At 39.5% G+C, this 21,787-nt stretch overlaps 3 non-coding genes across 3 annotated transcripts; all 3 read right to left on the bottom strand.

Moving 5' to 3' along the window:
- Positions 1–7,291: 7,291 nt before the first annotated feature.
- Trnaa-agc lies at positions 7,292–7,364 on the bottom strand. Its single transcript has one exon. It is a non-coding gene; the product is annotated as a tRNA-Ala (tRNA).
- Positions 7,365–9,375: 2,011 nt separating this feature from the next.
- On the bottom strand, positions 9,376–9,448 carry Trnaa-agc. The gene has a single exon. It is a non-coding gene; the product is annotated as a tRNA-Ala (tRNA).
- Positions 9,449–14,065: 4,617 nt separating this feature from the next.
- Positions 14,066–14,138, bottom strand: Trnaa-agc. The gene has a single exon. It is a non-coding gene; the product is annotated as a tRNA-Ala (tRNA).
- Positions 14,139–21,787: the final 7,649 nt, after the last annotated feature.

The raw sequence follows: 21,787 nt of genomic DNA, 5'->3' as shown, positions 1-21,787 counted from the left end.
CTATTCGCATACTTCAAATTCAGGGCATTTGCTGGGGGTAAGAAATTCGAGCTGCATCCCGGACTAAATAGGCGCTATGTCTATTTTAAGTGTTCGGTCAAGGCCAGGTATTGATTTCCCCCACTGGTGACGAAGCGCTTAGGCTATGTCGTCGGAGACCTGCGGTTAGCCTCAAACTTGGATATTCCGGGAAGAAAGTCGCAGCTATACTTTCAAGTTATAGCTTTATCGAATACCATTTCTGGGCACTTTTTTTTCCCTTGAAGGATATTTTGCGGACCTCGAGATATATCAAAGGAAGACTCGACTTGGCAGATCTTTGGAATTTTCATCTGAATTTATTTCATTATAGAATTGGTTCAAATGCTTGAAATGGGCTGTTAGAAAGTCCACGATTCGAAATTTCCAAAGTTCGAAAATTTAGAAGTTCTTCCTTAAGTCAGAATTAGCCGCGGCACATCTTTGGAATTTTCATTAGAATTTGTTTAATTTTATTTTATTTTCTAGTGCGATGGGCTAATTACAATGTTTACGGAGTTAGTACGATTCAAAATTACGTAATTTCCAAAGTTTTTAAAAATTTATCACAAGATTTTTCGTCAATTAAAGTCTCGTAAGTTTTTCGTGAATGCGTACGACTATGTCGTTGCCGCGCGACGCTCGGGGTCACGTGTACCATGAGCAAACACATTGGCGGGAGATCATCAGGTGGCTAGACTCGACGTCGAGTGTGAGGCTTTTCCTTCTGCCCCCGTTCGCCGGCACGTTTCCCTCCTCGGCGGGCCTACCTGTGGAGCCTGGCACTCGCAAAGTTCGCGCTTTCTCCGCGTGAAATGAAATTATCGGGCTCGTCTCGGCCTTTGCGGGGTTCAGGTCAATGTCTACCTCCCGGGGCAGCTCGGCTTTTGTGCAAAGGTAGGTCGCTTCCAATGCCGCAATGCGCCTGTGCACTTCCATCCGCATGAAATCCACGGAAATGGTTAGAGGCTTAGGGAATAACCAGGGCTATCTCATCGAGTCGGCGGAATCTTAACGTGGAAAATCGTAAAATTAATAATTCAACATATTCCGCTTCTTATCTTGGCTATTCAGAAACTATGCTCTTGACTATTAAATAAAAATAATTTAGCTACCGCAGGAAACACATTAAACCAGACTTTTTGCTATAGTAGTTGTAAATAATTAGGCTGTGGAGCGAGGTATAGTTAGAAGGGTGCCACATTAGTCTTTCATGAATAGTTAATATATTCCGCTTTTTATCTTGAGTATGGATAGACAATGCTCATAACTATTAAATAAATATACTATATTCCGTTACCGACGGCAACATAAAAAATTCTAGATTTTTATTTTTTGCTGAAGTGGTAGTAAAAAATTGACTATGAGAAAATAATAAGCAAAGCATAGTTTAGAAGGGTACCATATTGATGTAACATTGGACTTATATGTTTTCCGGTTTTAATCTTGGATATTGATAGAATATACTCATGAATATCAAATAAAATACCTCCTTAGAGCCCGCAGACAAAAAATGCTAGATTTTTATTTTTGCTATACTAGTAGATACAAATTAGACTATGAGGAAATAATTTGGCAAAGCATAGTTTAGATGGTTATATTGGTCTTTTACTAAATATTTTCCCTTTAAATTATTCTATTCATTCATAGCATTGCTATCTTAGGATTGGTTAATTGCAGTTCTCAATTTCACCAATTCCCAAGCGAATTCCTTCGCTCATTTCCCTGATGTCCTTTAGATGGAGCATAGCAAGTTTTTAACTGGTAAACGCCAATTAGTATCACAATTGTGAGACGAATGATTCAGCCGTTCAGAAGTTTTTTTTTCTCTGGCCAACTTGCTTTTAATCAAGATCGCAACTTACATCTCCCGAAGCTTCGGTGTTTGTTGGCAAAAGAAGAGCCAAGCAGTCTTGCGTGTTCAAAGGCGGAAGGCCTCTTCGGGCACTGGGAAGGGGCATTATTCGAGCGATGAGAATAACAGATAAGGAGTATCAATCGCCGATCTTTCCTCTATTAGGTCAACGAACTTCACATGAAAGAATCCTTTAGTCGATAGTCGTGGGGTACGTTTGCTTTTGAGAAAAAATATTTTGTTTTGGTGGTGAATCATGTTGCAATCATTCGCTTATTACCTTCAATGAGTCTATTTGTGCTGTCAATATGAATGCTTTTGTAACAATAGCTGCATTTTTCTTGCCAAAAACAAAAAAAAAAACTTGCGGTAGCCTGCAGAGTATTCAAACTAAATTCATGTTGGTAAAAAAATGTGATTATAAAGTTTTAGTGAGATATTTAGTCCTAATTTTCGGGTTCGGATTCTATGATGTCATCTATATCATTCACATTGTTCGAACTACTCACAGGTAGTATCTCTATGAGTATACACAGACACATATGGCAGTGGTTGGTGACAGTTATGGTGATCGACAGAAATGCTGCAATTTAGTTTTGATGCTGTTTTGATGTTTTGAGGATGAGTGTCTCATCTTTGAATAACTCGAACGACATGCTTTCAACTGATGCTGGCGTTAGAAATGCATTTTTATGTGGTATACAGCTTTCATAATAGCTGGGTATTATTCAGTGTGGGGTAAGGATACCAACCTCGAACACGATTTGAGCTGACAGGTACTAGTTTAAAGTATACCGGGACTAGCCGCGGTGATAACTTTTACGGGAGTCACCCGCAATGCACAATCGTGCGAAAGATTCACAGGGAAGAATGACGCCTCGGTAGTTTAACTGGCTAAAGCACTCGACCGGAAATCGGGGGATCCGGGTCCGAATCCCGGTCAAGGCGAATGATTTTTTTCTCTGTGTATCTGACAGGTACTGTTTAGTTGCTGTGATGTAACATAGTTACTAAGATTAACGTCAGTAAATTCTTCTCGAGATTTCATCCGGGTAATCTCCTCATTCTTCATCGCGGCCGACGTTTCGAAGAAATTCTTTTCCATCGTCATCAGGGACTGTAGTACTATCCTAATTGCAGTCGGAGAATCTCAACAGTATATGTATTAACATTTCGGAATTTAACTTTGAACCTTGCTGATCTTATCCGCATGCGTTCGTGCTCAGTGATCAAGGCTATCCTCATGCCTGGCTATATCCTGGCAGCCTACTCCAAATGAGGTCTTACGAGGTGAAAGTAGCCCGTTTCTCTAGCTTTGTCTTCGCATCTCCCAAGAATTCTTTTTAATGAATTCTAATTTGCGTTTAGCCATACACATTATATTTCTATCGTGTTTTCTCCTGGTATGATCTTAGTTATTCTAATCCCAAGCATTTAATTTATTCCATGCTTTTTACATACCCCGTCCAACAGTGAAGGAATCTATGCCGGGGATAGCCTTTCTTCTTTTTTCTCAAATCCTACGCATCACCACGCATTTTTTCCAAATTAAATTCCAGTTTCCACTTCAGATACGTTTTCATATAAAATATAATTGTAATATTATTGCATATTATATTAATATTATAGTAATTATCTGCTTATGCCATTACGGAACAAATATGTTTTTACGTTTTCAATTAAGCCAGAGATTCCATTATTCATTTTATTATTCCATTGTTCTCTCGGGACAATGACACGTAGGGAATCGGGTTGGTGTGGTGGCTAGTGTGATGGCCTCTCACCCCGTGGGCTCGGGTTCAAATAACGGGGAAAAATTTCATAGCCCTTGAATGTTGTGTGAAAGGCACTTCAAGTACAGCACTCGTCGGATGGGACATTAAACCGTGGTCCCCTTGGCGCCTTTCGCTGAGGGTAGGGCTATTGCCGACGCCGGGTTTCTCTCCACCCTCCCTTCCATACCCTTACGGTGCAAATGAGCTCAGCTGTCGGTCGTCTCCTCCAAACACCAACTTAAATGTAATATATCATGAAGCGTTCTACCCGAGAACCACTCATCGTTAGTGATTCGACTCAAAGGTTCGTTTGTTTCGGTGAGGGTCGAGCTTAGCCTGGACTAGGGCTCTGGTGTGAGAACTTCACAATTTCAGGATACTATTATTCCTTTCACTAGACCATCACGCACTTCGAGGATTTTGATTTGGAGTGTGCGAAGACTTCATTCGGGATATGAATCGGTGTCCCCTCGATCAAACATCCCATATGTTCCACCCCCTAGTCCAGGGGTCTCCAAACAATGGCCCGCGGGCCAAATCCGGCCCGCCAAACAAATATCTGTGTGTTTACTCACCCTAATTTACGATGGGATCATCCAATTTGGAACCTGATTTAAATGAAATTTTGAGGTCAAAACGACAGTATCATTCGTCACACTAATTTGGTTGGATAAAACTAAGAGCATAATTCTATTTAGTTTGACCTGATTTTCTCCAAAAGGATATTTTTTAATTTTTCCACGTTTATACTCTAATTTTTGAGGAAATTAAAATACTGGCATTGATTTTTTTTATTTCTTCGGCCAGTATAAATGTGGGAAATATATAATATGGCCCTTGCATAGAAAAGTTTGGAAACCCATGAACTAGACTACCATACATACTAAGGATTTTATGCCACATTTAGATTTTTTAACCTCAATATATAAAAATAGTACATGGGTAATATCGCTACCGAAAATTACTGTAGCTTATCTGTACAATGTCAGTTTTCGTAGCACCTAATACCATTCAAAACCGCGATACGTTTTCCTACAATATTTGTATGACATTTAAAGTTGCCTCCAGCTTATTAGTTTTCCTTGGGAAGCACTGATGAATAACTCCTCGTGTTGGACCTTAAGGAAACCTTTCGCTTTTCACCTTTGTGGGGACGTTTGGAGAGGGCGCTGTTGACTCGACCGCCCACGCACCCCTTCCCGTCCCCCCGAGGCAGCGGTGGGGGCAGTGCAGTCGCAATTCGTTCCGTTCGATTGAGGAATCAGCATTACAGATGAACGGGCGGGAGAGAGGATTCGTGGGCTGGGGTTGAGCGGTTGCGTGTGAAGGGTCTGTTCCGTACGACGGAGACCCCTTCTAAAACAATTGATCCGAGTGTTTTCCAACGCCTCCAGGCAGAGGAAGAGGGGTTTGTTAGGGGGAAGAATTTGGGGAATCTTGGTGGGAGGGTACGCGATAATAAATAATGCCCGAGTGGCGGTTTATATCCATATAATATTTGTACGCTTAGATATAATATTAAAAAAGTAATTGTCTAAATGAATGATAATAATAGAACAGAAAATTGCAAACGCTACACCGACATTCGAAAATGGAAACAGACATGACCCAGTGAACTATCGACTAATTTCCAGGGATGGCATTAGAAACTAAACGAAAGTAAAAACCAGTTAAATTTCAATAGTTTCGTTCCCGGGAGCGAAATGTAGGCACGAAACGAAATGGATTTAAACCCTAGGAGCTGAAATCAGGGTCGAAACGAAATCGGAGACAAAACTACTTCGGGTCGAAACTAAACTAAAACTCTGGGACGAAACGAAACACAGATAATGGTCGCGTTCAGGCGACTCAACAGTTGCGGCACCGGTGGAAATTATCTCCTGAACGCTCACCGATAAGTCACCGGTGAGTTAACATGTTACAGATCAGACGCCATTTTTTCCACCGGAATTCATCTCCGGTGCGAATTGGTATCATGTTGAGAATCAATATGGCTGCGCCCATGACTTATTCTGGTGTAAATATAACTTGTGTTTATATTTACAATGTGATGACCATTCAGCTTGAAGATAGCCCAGAAACTCACTGCTGCATCTTATTTAATATATTTGGCATGAAATCGTCGTCGACGGTGATAAATAGCGCCAAATCTCTCACTACATCGTTGGCGCCCATTTTCGGATGTCCGTCTGCTACAAGTTACGTGGCCAGAATTTGTACCGGTTGCTGATTTTCCCGTTCAGCCGATAGTAGCCCGCACCGCTTACCGGTGAGGCACGGGTGAATCACCGCAATACTCGCCCGAACGCGACCAATGTTTCGCACCTGAGGGACCACGTGCTTCACCTTCGAACGGTTTAGTTTCGACCCACACAACGAGCACGAAGTATGGTTGAATGAAGAAGAGGTTCGACCTGCAGCCATTAGATGCTTGGGGCACTCATATTTTTACCAGTATCAGGAGAACGTTGAACGCAAACTGGCCATTCGATTTTTAAGCTCAATGTTTTAACCTCTCTACACGTATGCCAAATGTAATGGGTCGAAACTCGACTCAACTTTTGGGATCGAAACTTAACTATGAGCAGTTTCGTTTAATTTAGTTTCATTCCCGCGAGTTAAGTTTGGTCCCTGGTCGAAACTTAACTCATTGGTGATTTTTATTTCGTGCGGGAACGAAACTAAACCCAGGCCTCGTATTTTCGTTTCCCTCCAGGTCGAAACGAAACATTTTCGTTTCGTTTCACTTGCCATCCCTGCTAATTTCATTGATATCTACTGTGGGCGAGATACTCCAATATATCGCTGTTAGCGATATCATGACCAAGGGGACTGCATAGAGAAGGCACAATTCCATTAAAAATAAGGCTGATATTCGTTGCCATTTCGGTCGCATTTTAATCGGCTTTCAAAAATATCCGAGGCGCGGTGATGACTGTAATGTGATACAATGTTTTCTAATATTTTGCAGCATAATGTTTGTAATTGCGAGGAATATCTCTGAAAAGTTGTGAACTCGATAGATAACACTATCATGTATATATATTTCGGTTTACATCCTTAATTATTCATTATTCCCCCGTGAAACTTGGATCACTTTGTACGTCGGCGACTTTCGTAAACCCATTGAAACGCGGGGTGAGTGACAACATGAGGCCGACTTGATGATCCCCTTTAGTGATATTCGTGATTATTGTGTTCCTGGGCAGTCCTAACTTCCTCCATGGTCGTCACCATGGCTTCCGGAAAGGTAGATCATACGAAACACAGCTCGCGCTATTTCTTCAAGACGTTCTCAAATCTGGCGAATCGGAAAAACAGCATTATTTATAGATATTGAGAAAGCTTTCCTTCAAGAAACCTTTATGCAAATTACAGTATTGGGGGTTAAACGAAACAGTAGTAAACTGGATGTTAAACTTTCTGAGTGATCGTAAGCAAAAAGTGGTTCTAGACGGAATAAGCTCTGATGTACGAATTACTTAAAGTGACATCAGCTGTCCCACAAGAAGGCGTAATCGGTGTTCCACGTATAATTTAAATCCAACTGATAATTTTGAAAGGCTGATTATTATAGGGAAAATAAAAACTTGCCTTACTACTTGTCTCTACCATAATGAATGGGAAAATAAGATAAAAAATTTGGAGACGCCAGGTATCGATCCTGGTACCTCTCGCATGCTAAGCGAGCGCTCTACCATGTGAGCTACGTCCCCGTTGTACGGGAAAGTAATAATTTTAGAAGCCCGTTTTATTTTCTTTAGAAAGTGTGAATTCACTGGCATTTAAGTTGCTTATTTTCCTCAGGTGTCATGGGATTTATTAATAGGGGAGAAATGAGCCCTACGACCCAAAATATGCAATATGGAACGAAAAAGGCCGTATAATATCTCCCAACTTGCAAAAATGGGCCGAAGTGGCACCAATCATTGATTCATTTTTACAGAAGTGGAGGAGCGTTCGAAGATTTTTTACGTTCATTTAATTTTTTCATTTAATACTGTAGGAATAGCTTTGCCTGAAGAAAATTAAATTTTTTGAATAAAAACTTTTGGGCTATGTCGCCGCGTCAATTCTTGGGTGGCCCCAACGTTTCCCGACCGATGCTGGTGCAGCTATGAATGTGCAGCGAGCATATGGGATCCGGTGCATAAGGACTTAAACCCCGAACTGAATAAAATTCCAAGGAAGGCTGCGCGGTTCGTCACAAACTGCTACGGGCGTACAGACAGCGACAGCTTGAAACGTTGTCCATTATGGAAAAATTAACCAGGTGGGAATACCGAGAAGAGTCTACCCATTTCTCATTCTGTTCACAATAAAGACAGCAATATTATTCCTTGCTTTACATTTTCAAGAAAAACATGTCTTATCCTGAAATTATCTTGACTGATGTAAAATTTAATATATTTGGAGGTGCCAGGTAACGATCCTTGTACCGTTCGCATGCTAAGCGAGCGCTCTACCATGTGAGCTACGCCCCCGTTGTAAGAATTGTAAACATTTTGGTAGCCAATTATTTTTTTCGGTAAGTTCGAGTTCAGCAAGTTTGAGTTTAAGATGTCGCTTCTTTTTCTCAGATATGATTATCTTTGTCCAAAGGGAATTAAATTTATCCTTGACCGAATGTTTAGGGCAACATGGCTTGTTGAGAGGTATGGGTATTTGTAACCTAAAGGATTTGTTTACACCAACGAAACGCATTCCTATTCACTGTATTCACAATATGAATACCCAAGATTAAATTCACTTGAAAGTCTCCTATGACCTAACCCTCTCTTAGCATTAGTGGGCACACTTACCTATCGAGTGGTACAACAAATAGCATACTCTGACATATGAGAAATCGAACAATCTTCCACTGTGGTATGGGTAGTAACTTGAAAATGCTTTTCCGTTATTAATTTACTTAAAAACCCACTTCCAACCACTCACTTATACTTATACAAATGTTTGGGGTAAACAAGACGAGATGCGACAGGAAGTTATTCAGACGAAATCCTATAAAATCGTCTGAAACTGAAGGAAAAATTATCGAAACGCTAAATTTTTTATTCTCTATCTATGATATTGTTGCCTATTGCTCATATGCTTCTACTTTTTTGGGGCGTTTGGGGGTAAAAAAATATGTTTTTCGAAAATGTAATTTTTAGAATCTAGACCACGTGATGCGTCAAGAAACCAGTATTCAGACATATGGGACCACTTTTCATTTCAGCCAAATCGAGAAATTTCACTATATCGTGATTAATTATCTCGACAGCGAAGGGAGCTACGGTGTTGCGTCATAGAGAGTGACCAAAAAAGGACACAGGCCTTTTCCGAGAGGGTCTGGGAGGGGGAGGGGGAAGCCTCCCTAGCGAACGAAAGCGAGTTGCTGTTTAAAACAGAAAAATGATGGCGAAAATTCTTCGATTGATTAACGTTTAAAATGTAGCACCTCTCACTTGCTAAGAAGCTCATTACTTTGTGTTATTTGCCAGATTCATTTTAAAACCCGTATTATTCAGTCAAATTTACTGTATCTAAGGTCAAATTCCACAACATAAAGAAAACGTCTTAAAGGCTATGGGGGTTTTAATATATCGCACAGCTCTTAGTGAAACGTTTAGAGTGTCATCCTACGCTTAAATTAAAACAAACTGACTTGCATATTTGCTGTTATTTTAAAGTAAAAATTAAACCTTGATATTTATACTTTTCCAGCAAAATTATTGACGAAAAAGCTGGAGACGCCAGGTATCGATCCTGGTACCTCTCGCATGCTAAGCGAGCGCTCTACCACGTGAGCTACGTCCCCGATGAATAAGGTAGTGATAATTTTAAAACCTTATTCTTTTTTCTTCTGGAAGTGTGAAATCAAAGGCTTTGGAAGTAGCTTCTTTTTCTCAGATTTGATTAGTATAGTCAAAGGAATTCTGTCGTCTTTGAATTATAACGTGGATCCATTTAATTTAGATTCATTTACATAACTAATTCTTTTTTTTCATAGAAAATATTGTTATAATGAATTTGAAACTACATTATGCGTAATGAAGCGGAAATATTTCTCGTATTTCACTATAAAAATAGTTATATAATTCCTTACTTTATTTATAATAAATAGGGTTAAATAAATAAATAATAATAAATAGGGTCTGGAACTATCTTGACTAATATAAAAGTTAACACATATGGAGGCGCCAGGTATCGACCCTGGTAGCTCTCGCATGCTAAGCGAGCGCTCTACCATGTGAGCTACGCCCCTATTAAGGAAAGTTGAATAAATTTAGGGCCTGATTAATTTTTCTTCAGGAAGTGTGAATTCACGGGCATTGGAAATTGCTTATTTTTATTGGATAATGTTATCTAAGCCTGGATAAATTAAATTTATCTTGATTACATTTTTAGCGCAACATTTTATATTGTGAGGTATGGATGTCATCATCATCACTGGTCAACAATCCTAGGATTGGTTTGACGCAGCTCTCCACTCAGTTCTTCTATCAGCTAATCTTTTCACACCTACGTATTTCTTCTCTTTCACATCTCTCTTTACTTGTTTCATATATTTTGTTCGAGGTCTTCCTTTTCCATTCTTGCCTTCCACTTGTCCTTCGACGATTGTCTTCATCAGGTATGGATTATGGAATCTAAAAGATTCATTTACACCCTCAAGACGCTTTACTATTCGCTTGATTCATAATATGCATGCATAAGACCACATGTGATTAAAAGTTTTTCATGATCTCACTCTCATTATTATTCTTCTTATTACCAGAGGGCACCCTTACCACTCGATTGGCCACGAATATTACAAAAAATAATCCTCAAGTCGGCCTCGAAATGTGTTGCCACTCACCGCACATGTAAATGGGTTTACAAAAGTCGACACTCGCGTCGCTGACGGACAAATTGATCCGCGTTTTCACGCGGAAATATGGTATAATTAGGGGTGTTAACTGAAATTTATGCACATAATGATGTGATATATCTAATTCATTACTTGTCAATGATATTCCTCGCAATTATAAATATGATACTGCAAAATATTGGAAAAAAGTGAATCGCATTGCACTCGTCACCGCGCCGCAGACGTTTTTGAAAACCGATTAAAATGCGATCATTGTGGCAACAAAAATCAGCCTTCAATGGGATGGAATTGAACCTCCTATTTGCAGTCCCCTTGCGATTAGCATAAGAGATAGCATACCGTAACATACGAGAAATCATACTGTCAATAGTAATTTGGAAATTATTTTGCTTTGTTGTTAATATTAATGCAAAATTCGTTCCCAAAGTTTGATGCGGATAAGAAGAGGAATTGAAAGAATAAGAAATTTTTAAAATGCTCTATGTGTAATAAGAAAATATCCTTGCATAAATAATGCATTAAAATTTTTTCCAGCCACAACTTTCCATACATTTCTGTCCCCTCCTTCCATATCATATGATTGAAATTTCGCCGTACTAATCTACAGGTTTCCTCGTCTCCGTGACTGTTATCGTGCTCAAATTGCATTCGAATATTTTGTCCATTGATCATTGGAAAATTCGTTGAATACAATTTAATACTGTTTTTAGTATTAATTTTGGAAATTTCAAGTATAATGTTTTGAAAAAAATGTTAATCCAACTATAGTTTTTTAATTATTGGTAAATAATTTCCGTCTAAATTTATCAAATAAAAATTAAGTGATGGAAATGGTAATGCTTGGCATCGATACTGGTACGTCTTGAATGCCATGAGAGTGTTCCACCATTTGGGTTACGAATGTTGAATTGTTGTGGATGGAGTTAAGAAATATTAAAATATTTTCAATTTTGATGGTTTAATGGAATCCGTGGTGTATCAGAAATGAAATAGATATTCATTGGGCAAAAATCAGTTTTACTCCGGGATCATTTTAGTATAGATATATTATATGACACGCAGGTTATTTCTTTCCTAGCGCTCATTCTTTCATTATTCATGATGTAAACATTTAAGTATGTGTTGTACCTGAAATGCTGCTGTAGAATGAATATAGCCTGTCCTAAATCGTAAAACCGGAATTATTTAACGAAAGATCATTAGAAAGAAGGCTAACATGTGTGAACCATCTCAAATATTTCACTCACAAGAAGCAAATACATGAAGAATTCACATAACATTGAAAACATAATGCCCCTTTTCTTTTGATAAGCATTGTTTTTGGCAATCTTTTTTAGGTAATTCGTAAAATTGCGAAATAAAATGAAATAAAATAAAATATAATGGAATAAAGTAGAGTGAAGTAAAATAAAATGTAGTAAAAAATCATTTTTCGAACGGAATAACAAAAAGTTCGGTAGCATCAGCTATAGATTGTGGTATGAGAGGTAGTGCTCTCAAGGTTTTAGTCTGATACTTATGCCCCATTCACACGACGATCATTGTCAACCAGCGTAAAGATGACGTCAGAACCGGCGTGCGTTGACACATACCATGGTTAGACCCTAGCGACATCTGATGAGTGGTAAAGTAAGTACAATTAAAGAAGTGAATTGACAAGAGCGAAGAAACTGTTGGAAGGAAATAAAGAATGTGCAGGAAAAAGTTCTTGTGTTAATTGCAATGATTTTAAACGTATATGCATAGTATGAGCTGCTTATGAATTGAATAATGGCATTTCAGCGTCGTCGAGCATTGTTCCTTGCTACGTAGAAGTTAATTCAGTTGTGTTCGTCCAACATTGGTACTAATTATTTCATCGAAAGCGTGGTTAGCATTTTTCCACTGCTCTATTGAATCCGAATTAAACTGACAATTAGTATTAATTTGGTTGGTATCAACAACATTTACTACTACTTGCCCTTAATACGGAAGTGTTGACAAATCATTGACGTAGGTGAAGTAAAGAGGACCTAATCTTGAGCTTTAAGCGTCAATTGAGGCATACTTATAGTGATTTGGAATAGAGATATACTTGTCGCTAAATTGCGGTCCTAGCAGTTATTGTTTTCTGATTTTGACAAAGGGTATGATCCAATCTGATGCTATACCATAAATTAAAACTATTTTACCTCAATTCAATGGTGGAAGATTAACTTGAAAAATGTGACTTGAATATTGCTGAAATAAAATTTATGAAATAAGAGAGAGAACGTGGTAATTTTTTGTGATATTTAATATCACTTGACGTTTCTAACTTTATGTTCTATAGTTAGATCTAACTAGCAGTTAGCCTGATATTTTATATTTGTTTGGAGGAACTTTTGTTCAAGGATGAATATAAGTGATCTTTTTTAAACTGGGACAAAGAACTTTTACCAAAACATTAAAATCATTGTGTCCGCACATTTAACATTATTCTATAAAAAATGTATAGAGATTATTAAATATGTCCGTAACAATACAATGCGAGCCAATGGCTAATTCACTACGTATTATAGCACATTGTATAACTTACATACAGGTTAAAATTTATTAGCATGCAACAAAATACGGAATATCTATAGCATTTTCCTTTGAATTAATTCTGACGAATATAATTCAACAAGAACGGCCGTCTCCTCTTCGAATGCTTTACTTTCTGTTTTCTTTCCTCCTATCCCACCTTATTACTGCTTCGCCTTCTTTTTCTAACCAGCTTTTAACCAACTTGCGTTCACATACGCATAAACTACCGCCAACCATGGTCGGAAAACGGTGGTCAGAATCCCAACCATGGTTAACGTTAACTTGCGTTCACACCTCGGTTTGTAACCATGGAAGGGGCTAACCGGCGTAAAAATAGCGTAGTGTGAACGGGGCATTAGTAGAGGTAAAAATGAGCCGGCAACGTGATACATCGCAATTGCTTAGACCAGCGGGAAGTAGAAGTTAACATAGCGGCAGGTATTTTAGCAAAAAAAATATATTTAGAAATGTCTCAACGCTTCACCATCACGAAATGTGTTTTGTTGCAACTATCACTTTAGAAGGAAAACTTTTGCTATTTAAATCGAAATTAGTTGCGTTATGAGTAAATTTAGCCAGGTAACTGGATCAATGCAATCACTGGTTCGTAAATCGAATCTTAACAGCAGTGAAACTTTGTGTCTTGTATCGCTGTTTAACGGAAAAATATTAAGAAAATTCTTCGATTGATCTTCAGGTCACGCAAGTTTCTTTTCAACCTTTGAGATATGGTAATTCTCGCTTGCTAATGGAGAAATTTTCTCACATTAGCAAGATCCACTCAAATATGTACGTTATTCAGTCAAAATCCCAAGGTAGAAGGTTACCTCCCACAATGTAGAGAAAACTTCACAAGCGCTACGGAGTAGAAATATATAGCTAAGTTTTTAATGAAGTATTTAGAGTGTCATTCTAGGCTTTACTTAGAACAAATTGTCCCATTTTTTTGTCTTTCTTTTATGGTAAAAATGAAACCTTGATATGTATATTTTCCAGCAAAATGAATGACGAAAAATTTGGAGACGCCAGGTATCGATCCTGGTACCCCTCGCATGCTAAGCGAATGCTCTACCATTTGAGCTACGTCCCCATTGCGAATAAGTGGGATAATGGAGCTGTAAGCATAATTCTTTTCCATGATGTACTCCCAAAAACGTATTGTGTCTGGAACCGGTAACGGATCCAGGATAGGAAAAAGGGGGGGGGGAGAAGGAGTAATCTCCCAGCAGTAGTGGGGGTCCGAAAAATATTTATCATTATATCCAGGGTAAATTTGATACCAAAGGGGATTATAAAGGGGGTGCTATAGCCCCCACATAGATCCGCCACCGTCTGGAACGATATGTAATATCATTCCTATCTGCACATATTTGTAAACCTGTGTTAATAAATCAGTGCTAAAGAAGCTAACAAGCACATTTCAAGCGTTGATGGGAAATATTTTATAAATTTAGAGTTAAAATTATAGGCATATACTGTAACTACTCAGATGGACCTATTTTTTGGCTCTACATTTTACCAATTTACTTTTGAAAACGTAAATAAGGCATGATATTAGTGGTAGTAGCCAGTTGGATATGGCTATGAAATCACTTTCTCAAGAATCGAATCGTAACAGAACTCAAAATTTCCATCTTTTCGTCAGAAAGATGACGAATAAAAACCTTTCCTTTAGCTGTTGGTGTCCCAAATGATTTATCAACCATCAAAATACCTGGAATGCTTCTGAAAATCAGCGATGGGAAATAATTATTAAATCTCAAGCACGAGAAAAACGGTGGACACGCAAACGGGTTGGTATTAACATAAAGGCAGCAGACGAAGTGAAGTACCTGGGAGTTACGATAGCTTCAAACCTCTTGTGGGGAACAGTATAAGGAATATTTGCGGCATAGCCCTGAAGAAGTTAGGATTCGTGAAGCGTATTGTGCTAAGGTTTTCGCATGAAAAAATAAAGAACGGTGCTTTTCCGCACTCGTCCGACCACACCTTGAATATGCAGCGAGCATATGGATCACAGTGCAGGAAGACTAAATCCGTGAATTGAATAAAATAGAAAGGAAGGATGCGCGATTCGTCAAAAACTTCCACGGACGTACAGATAGCGTTACGCAGATGTTAAACAAATTAGGCTGGGAGCCGCTGGAGACACGGAGGATGTGCGCTGGGCTTAGATTGTTTGATCAATTTAGAATGGATATCTTTAAGAGCGACACAGAGAGCACGATATTAGAGCCACACTATTAGAACCAAGCTATTTTTCCAGGTCCGACAGATGCGATGAATTTAGAAAGATATTTTGCTGGACGGTTAGTTATGAGAATTCATTTTCCCCCCGAACCATTAAGGAATTCAATAAATACTAGTCGTAATTTTGTTTGAGGATTTGCTTTTTTTGACTGAACGGCTGGCGTGCAAACACCCATTGCCACACGCCTGTTAGGCGGCTTGCTGGGTAATACATAGATTTATTAAAATCCCGGGCGTGTCTGAAATGAAATAGGAATTTATTTAGGCTACAATAACTTGTAATACTTTGTAATTTAATTTTTTAGAATGAAGGCCTACATGCATAGGATACAGTCTCAAGGTATGAAATCCGTCTCAAGCGTTACGCTGTAGACCTATTGAATTAATTTTGCAAACACACAGCTTCCAGGCTTTAATTAAATCAAACGGAGCTATATTTTGACCAGCTATTTGGATGAAAACACCAAAAATTGCTGAGCGCGAAGAGTATGAATGAAGATAATAATAAGAGAAGGCTATTAATTGATTTTTCATGCAGTACACACAATAATATGGCGTTTGTATGCAATGTAATAATTTATTATTTTCGTTAGATCTTCCTGGTGACTGGTATCTTTTTGCAATTTTTGAAAGGAACGCTGATGTTTTATAAACCCATTCTCCTCAAGCTCTATTTCAAATATTGACACATTTTTCGGGATACCAATTTAATGAGATTCATTCTTTCCATGTGAAATCATCTAAAAAAATTACGAATGTATGTAGCATGTATTTGATAGATATCGATCCTTGTATCTTTCTCATTCAAATCGATTCCAATTCTATTCCTCTCTTATTTCATCTCGGTATACAAGGCAACCATACAATGAAGCTTAGTGTTATTTCAGTGGTTACTATTCACGAAATAAAAATAATCGCATGTCTGTAATATAATGTGAAGCCATTAAATCTAGCTTCATTTATTAGCCTATCCTGTTTTGATAACGTAAAAGAGTGTCAAAATGAATTAGAAACAATATTATGCGTTGAAATATTGGGTTGAAATATTGGGTTGAAATATTTCTAACACTCTGAAGTGAAACTAACAATAAGAGCCCTTGCTTTATTTGAAATTAATAGGTTAATTTTTTTGCCTTTACAGTTTCAAAAAAAAAATGAAATTAGTAATGACCTTAGTAATGAAATTGCCTTTACTGTTGTAAAAGAAAGTGTTTGGAGGCGCCAGGTATCGATCCTGGTACCTCTCGCATGCTAAGCGAGCGCTCTACCATCTGAGCTAGGTATAATATCATTTATTGTCAAAAGCAAAAATTCAATTTACAAGTCCAAAAATTTAGATACATATGATATTTTCCAATTTAAATTTCAAGTTTCTTCAAAAAACATTTAGGAATGGCAAAAGAAAAGAAAACACAGAAAAAAACAGCAAAATAAATAATAATGAAAATCACAGCTTTTGTAACAGTCTTTCTTCCTCTCTCCCTTGCAATACTGCAGGCATTTCCTTCTCAGGCCTCCGTCACCGTCAGCACCGACGTTGACACTGGTGCGCTTGCGCCATCTATTGCCTGCTGGAAGAGATCTAGCAGCCACGGTCGTATGTTCGCCGGAGCACCCCGGAGAGGGGCGCCGCGAACATGGGACATGAGAACTCTGCCCAAATTTCTATTATTTAGTTTAGCTTCAATAAATTTTGCCACAATGGTGGAGAGAATGACATTCTTGAAGGACGGAAAAAGCCGAAATTTCAATGAAAACAATTTTTCGTCCGCAATGGAACCACCACCAAAGACATCCCAGGTTTTGTAGATTTTCTTGACCACTTCCCATTCTAATATTTTATCATTACACCCCAACACAAAGTGAGGGACGTCATCGTCTCTCTTGCACTTGGGGCAGTGCGGGGTATTCTGAACACCCATTTTATGGAGGGCCACTCGCGTGGGGAGGAGACCAGCAACGGCTTCATACGCTGCCGTCGCCACCTTAGCGTCTACACCAGCAACGCACCCTGCCCAGTTCCTCCATTCATCCCTTACTCTTTTAGGAAACCCAGGCGCTCTCCTCATTCTTTCATAAATGGTTTTGGTTTGGAAAGCTTCCCCTTGTCTTAGGGCTTCCGCGACTTCTCGCGTGCCCCTGATGCCCCGCCTAAATTGAACGGATTGGAAGCTCGACTCTGCCCATGCGGAACGAAGGAGAGCCTTCCTCGCATCGTCGTTTCCGGCCAAAATGTTTACGTTGATTTTTGCAAAGATAATTTTTGCCTTCAATTCAATATTGGTGAGGTTGAGACCTCCCTCCTCGTGTGGGCCGTATAAAGTTGCCCTTGCTACTTTCCTAATGTAGCCATGCCACAACATGCTGTTGGTGGCTTTTATTAGCGTGGCGTGTGCACGCGTTGTGAGTGGCCACACATGTGCCAAGTACCACACCTTAGGCAAAACGCTTTGGGCAATCAGTCTGGCTCGAGCAGTGAGGGGGAGTGAGGGTAGAGTGTATTGCCTCGCCATCCCCCAGATACTTCCCCATACTTCTTCCCAGTTTTTATTTAAGGTAGTTTCTAAAGGACCGCCCCACCAAAAACCCAAAATCTTAATTGGAGCCGTGGTGCGGTTCCAACATGTATTTGGGAGAGGTCTTCCCTCCCCTTTTAGTACCAACACGTTTGACTTATTCGTGTTAATTTCCAACCCTCCCGACTTGAAGGACTTAATTATGTCCTCAGCTTTAGTTAAATGCTGCTCTTTTTCGATGAACAAGGTTATGTCATCTGCATATAACACCCCTGTATACAAGGCATTATGCCTGTGTACTCCCACACCCGCTGTCTCTAAGGATCGCATTAACGGATCCATTCCAAAGGCAAACAGCAGCATCGAAAGTGGACAGCCTTGCCTCACTGAATTTTTGATTGGGAATGTGGGTGAGATATCCCTTCCCAGTTTTAAGTTCGCAGATACGTCAGTGTACATTAATTTGATGGTATCCGTAAAAATTTTCGGAAAAGCCATCAGTTCCATTACATGTAAGACGTATTCTATTCTAATAAAGTCAAATGCTTTGGAAAGGTCCACGGCTAGAATCGCGAAAAAATCTTCTGTGGCTGGGGGAGGGGTTGAGATCACGTCTCTAATTAAGGCTGCGGCATCTAAAATGGTCCGGCAGTTGGACACCGCGTGCTGTGAAGGGTGAAGGACGGAGTCAGCAACAGCCGAGAGTCTTTTGCTTAATACACGGGTGAATATCTTGTAATCAGTGGTTAAGAGAGCGATAGGCCTTAAATCACTATATGACTTCGGACGATTCTTTTTAGGAATCAGCGATATAGTGGCGGTGCGCTGACTTTGGGTGAGCGCACCATTCGGACTGAAGATAGCATTAAAAACTAAGGTCACGACAGGTGTTAAAATATCGTGGCACAAGATATATAATTCATAAGGGAGGCCATCCACCCCTGGGGCCTTTCCTTTCGGGAGAGCGCGTAGCACCGCTGCCACTTCTTCCTCCTCTATTGGCTTAGCCATATAGTCCGCATTTTCAGGGGATAGGGTGGGGAGGGGAACGGGAATGGGAGGCGAGTCCTCCTTCCTCCACGACCCGTACTTATTGAAGGTGTTCTTAAAATGACTAGTGGCGTCTTCTAAGAGTCCGCCGTGCCGTGATTCTGTCGGCTTCAACTCACAGGTCTCTCCGCGTCGAAGTCTGACTGCTCTGCGAAGCTCCGATAGTGTGAGTGGGCCCCACGTATCGGGATCTATTTCCTTCTCCCAGTGATTGGGAGAGTGCCGTATTGTTTCATACCTCAGTATTGCTTGTTTAAGAGAAGAGACCTGTTCGAAAAAATTGTGAGGTCGAGGGGTCAGATTTAAGAGCTCGCTTAGCGCGGAACGATGAAAGGCAATCGTATTATTCATTCCCTTCCTCCATTCGTAACTTTCCCTTTTTAGAAAGGATCTTATTTTATTTTTAAATCCATATTCCCACCATGTTATAATGTTATCACCCCGGCGCAGCGTTTTGATTAATTGCTCCGTCCGCCGTCTTACAGCGGCTCGAAAATCTTTGTCAATCAAGGCCCGCGTATCAAATCGCCAGGTATGTGGCTTGTTAAGAGGTAGGGAAGAAGTTCCAGGCAATTCAATGTCAAGAATCAATGCACAGTGGTCCGAAAGGGACACCGGCACCGTTTGAGTTTTTCGGGAATGGGTTTTTAGGGCGTTTGATACAAGAATCAGATCTATACGCGTGCGTGAATTACGACCGTAACGCGAATAAGGTGTGGTCCCAACAGTGTCTCTAGCTATTACATCTGTCGCTACGATTGAATCTATGAGTTGCTTGAGAGCACGGCTCGGGCGATTAAATAATCTTGAATTGGTGCATTTCAAATTCGATTCTGAGTCTTCTTGCCTGTAAATTGAATTAAAATCGCCAGCCATTATGGCTTTCCCTGTGAAAGTGGTGACGTATGGGATTACAGTGTCACTGAAAAAACTCTCCCTCAGAAGTCGATTTTTTTCCCCAGATGGGGCATAAAGATTTATGATATGTATCCCTTCAACTTTAATGGAAGTTATTCTTCCTGACGCATGTAACCTCACACTGGAGGTTTTCAAATTATATTTAACAAGGATAGTGGTTCCAGAGCGAGGTCCTTCACAATTTGCAAAAACTTTATAGAGGGGATCAGGCCAAACTATCCCCTCCGCAGTCTCTTGAAAGAGAGCTACGTCTATTTTTTCTTTTTTTAAGAATGTCATAATTAAATTCAATTTTAGGGGACTTGAAATGCCCGCGATATTAAGAGTTAAAATTCTCATTTTTAGGTTTGGGCAGAATATCTCACCTAAAGCCGTGTCCCAACTCGTTAGCCATTAGGCATCATGTATTTAGCCAGCCAGATTCTGGGCAGCCAACCGCAAGGGAGCATGAATTGGGACATCCTTACGCAGGTGCTGCCATCTACTGGGCACTAGGCCAATGCAAAACAAGAGATAATCGGAATGATTTGAACAAATGATCAACAAAACCCACCCTAAATTGTTAATGTGATGTGTCAAGTGATTTTGAGTATTAGATGTCGGAGAAGAGTATTTAATCATAATTTTAGTATCTTAGACAATCTTTTTGTAATAGTAGAGTAGGGGTATACTTTCAAATTCGTATTTTTAGTTCCGTATGGTTTTGTTTAAGAGGTTTTAGATAAGTTTGTGGCGAAATGTTAGCGTATATTCCTTTTAATTGGTTTGTAATATTTCAATCGTCTCTCGACCAAGTACTTTTTCGAATTCCTTATATTTTAGCAATTTAATTTCTAGTTTTGTATTATTAAGAACAGGTCTATTTAGTCTATTCAAACGGTTACCGTCTGACTTGGGAATTATTTTCAAAATTTATTTAAAGTATGGTTTACGTACATAAATCAGGTTTCGGTATCATCTTATAATCACTATAGATTTTAATTTTTGTTACTTATTCCGATTCCAATTTCGGGACTTAGTCCAATAACATATAATAATAATTGTTTATTCTTACGGGTGTTAACCTAATGTACAAAAAGTGTTAAATAAGAATTTAGACATAGTGTTACATAATTAAGTATACCTATATTAGAAGCATATAAACATCAATAAGCATTATATAACACGTTAAAAAAAGTAAACGGTAGCAAAAGATAACATGTGATCGGTATAAAAAGTTATAAAATAACATATACATACATAAGAAGCATATAAACATTAATTAGCATTAAAATTAACGCCGCCTTCTCTTTAACTAATTTCTCCGTAATTCTTACACTTCCATTAACGCAATTTCATTATTATAAACAAAATAAAAATTAATAATTATTCGAAACAAGTCTCAAAATATCAACACTACTTGCAAACAAGTACTATCCCTTGTTGACAGCCATGATGCCCTTTCTCCTGAACACCACTGAACACGCTTTGCACGCTTTGAATCATGGGAAAAGTGGGGCGAAGGATGCACTCCTCGATGCCTAAATCTGGCGGCCGCGTTAGCTGCCTAAATTCCCTCCCTTATGCTGGCTAACGAGTTGGGACATCCTTCCAAGATGGCGTCATGGCTAAATCCTGGAATTGGCATAGCCAAATGGCCAATTGGGACACGGCTTAAGTCTTTCCCGCTCCACTTGCCCACTTGCACTTCTCATCAGCTTTCCGCCTCGACCCGCGGCGAAGGCCGGATCGACCTCGCCGCGTGGGAGACTGTTCAGGGCTGCTGTCGTCTTTTTCCTGGCGTTCGTACTTGAAGGGGTTTGGGGTTAGAAGGGAAACAAAGGGGGTGCCTGGGGATTGGTTGGGTTGATCCGATGCTTGGGTTTCTCTAGCCTGCATGTTGCTCAGCTCTTGTTCTTCTTTTTTCTCCGCCTCCTCGTTCTCCATGGATTCGGCCATGTCGCTTTCCGCCCCGTTCCCCTCCTCCACGGAGCTGCTCTCATTCCCCATCGTCATACTCTCTGTT

The sequence above is a fragment of the Ischnura elegans genome, chromosome 9 (assembly GCF_921293095.1).
Source record: "Ischnura elegans chromosome 9, ioIscEleg1.1, whole genome shotgun sequence".
NCBI classification, from domain to species: Eukaryota; Metazoa; Arthropoda; class Insecta; order Odonata; family Coenagrionidae; genus Ischnura; species Ischnura elegans.
This window is presented reverse-complemented; position numbering and strand designations above follow the sequence as displayed.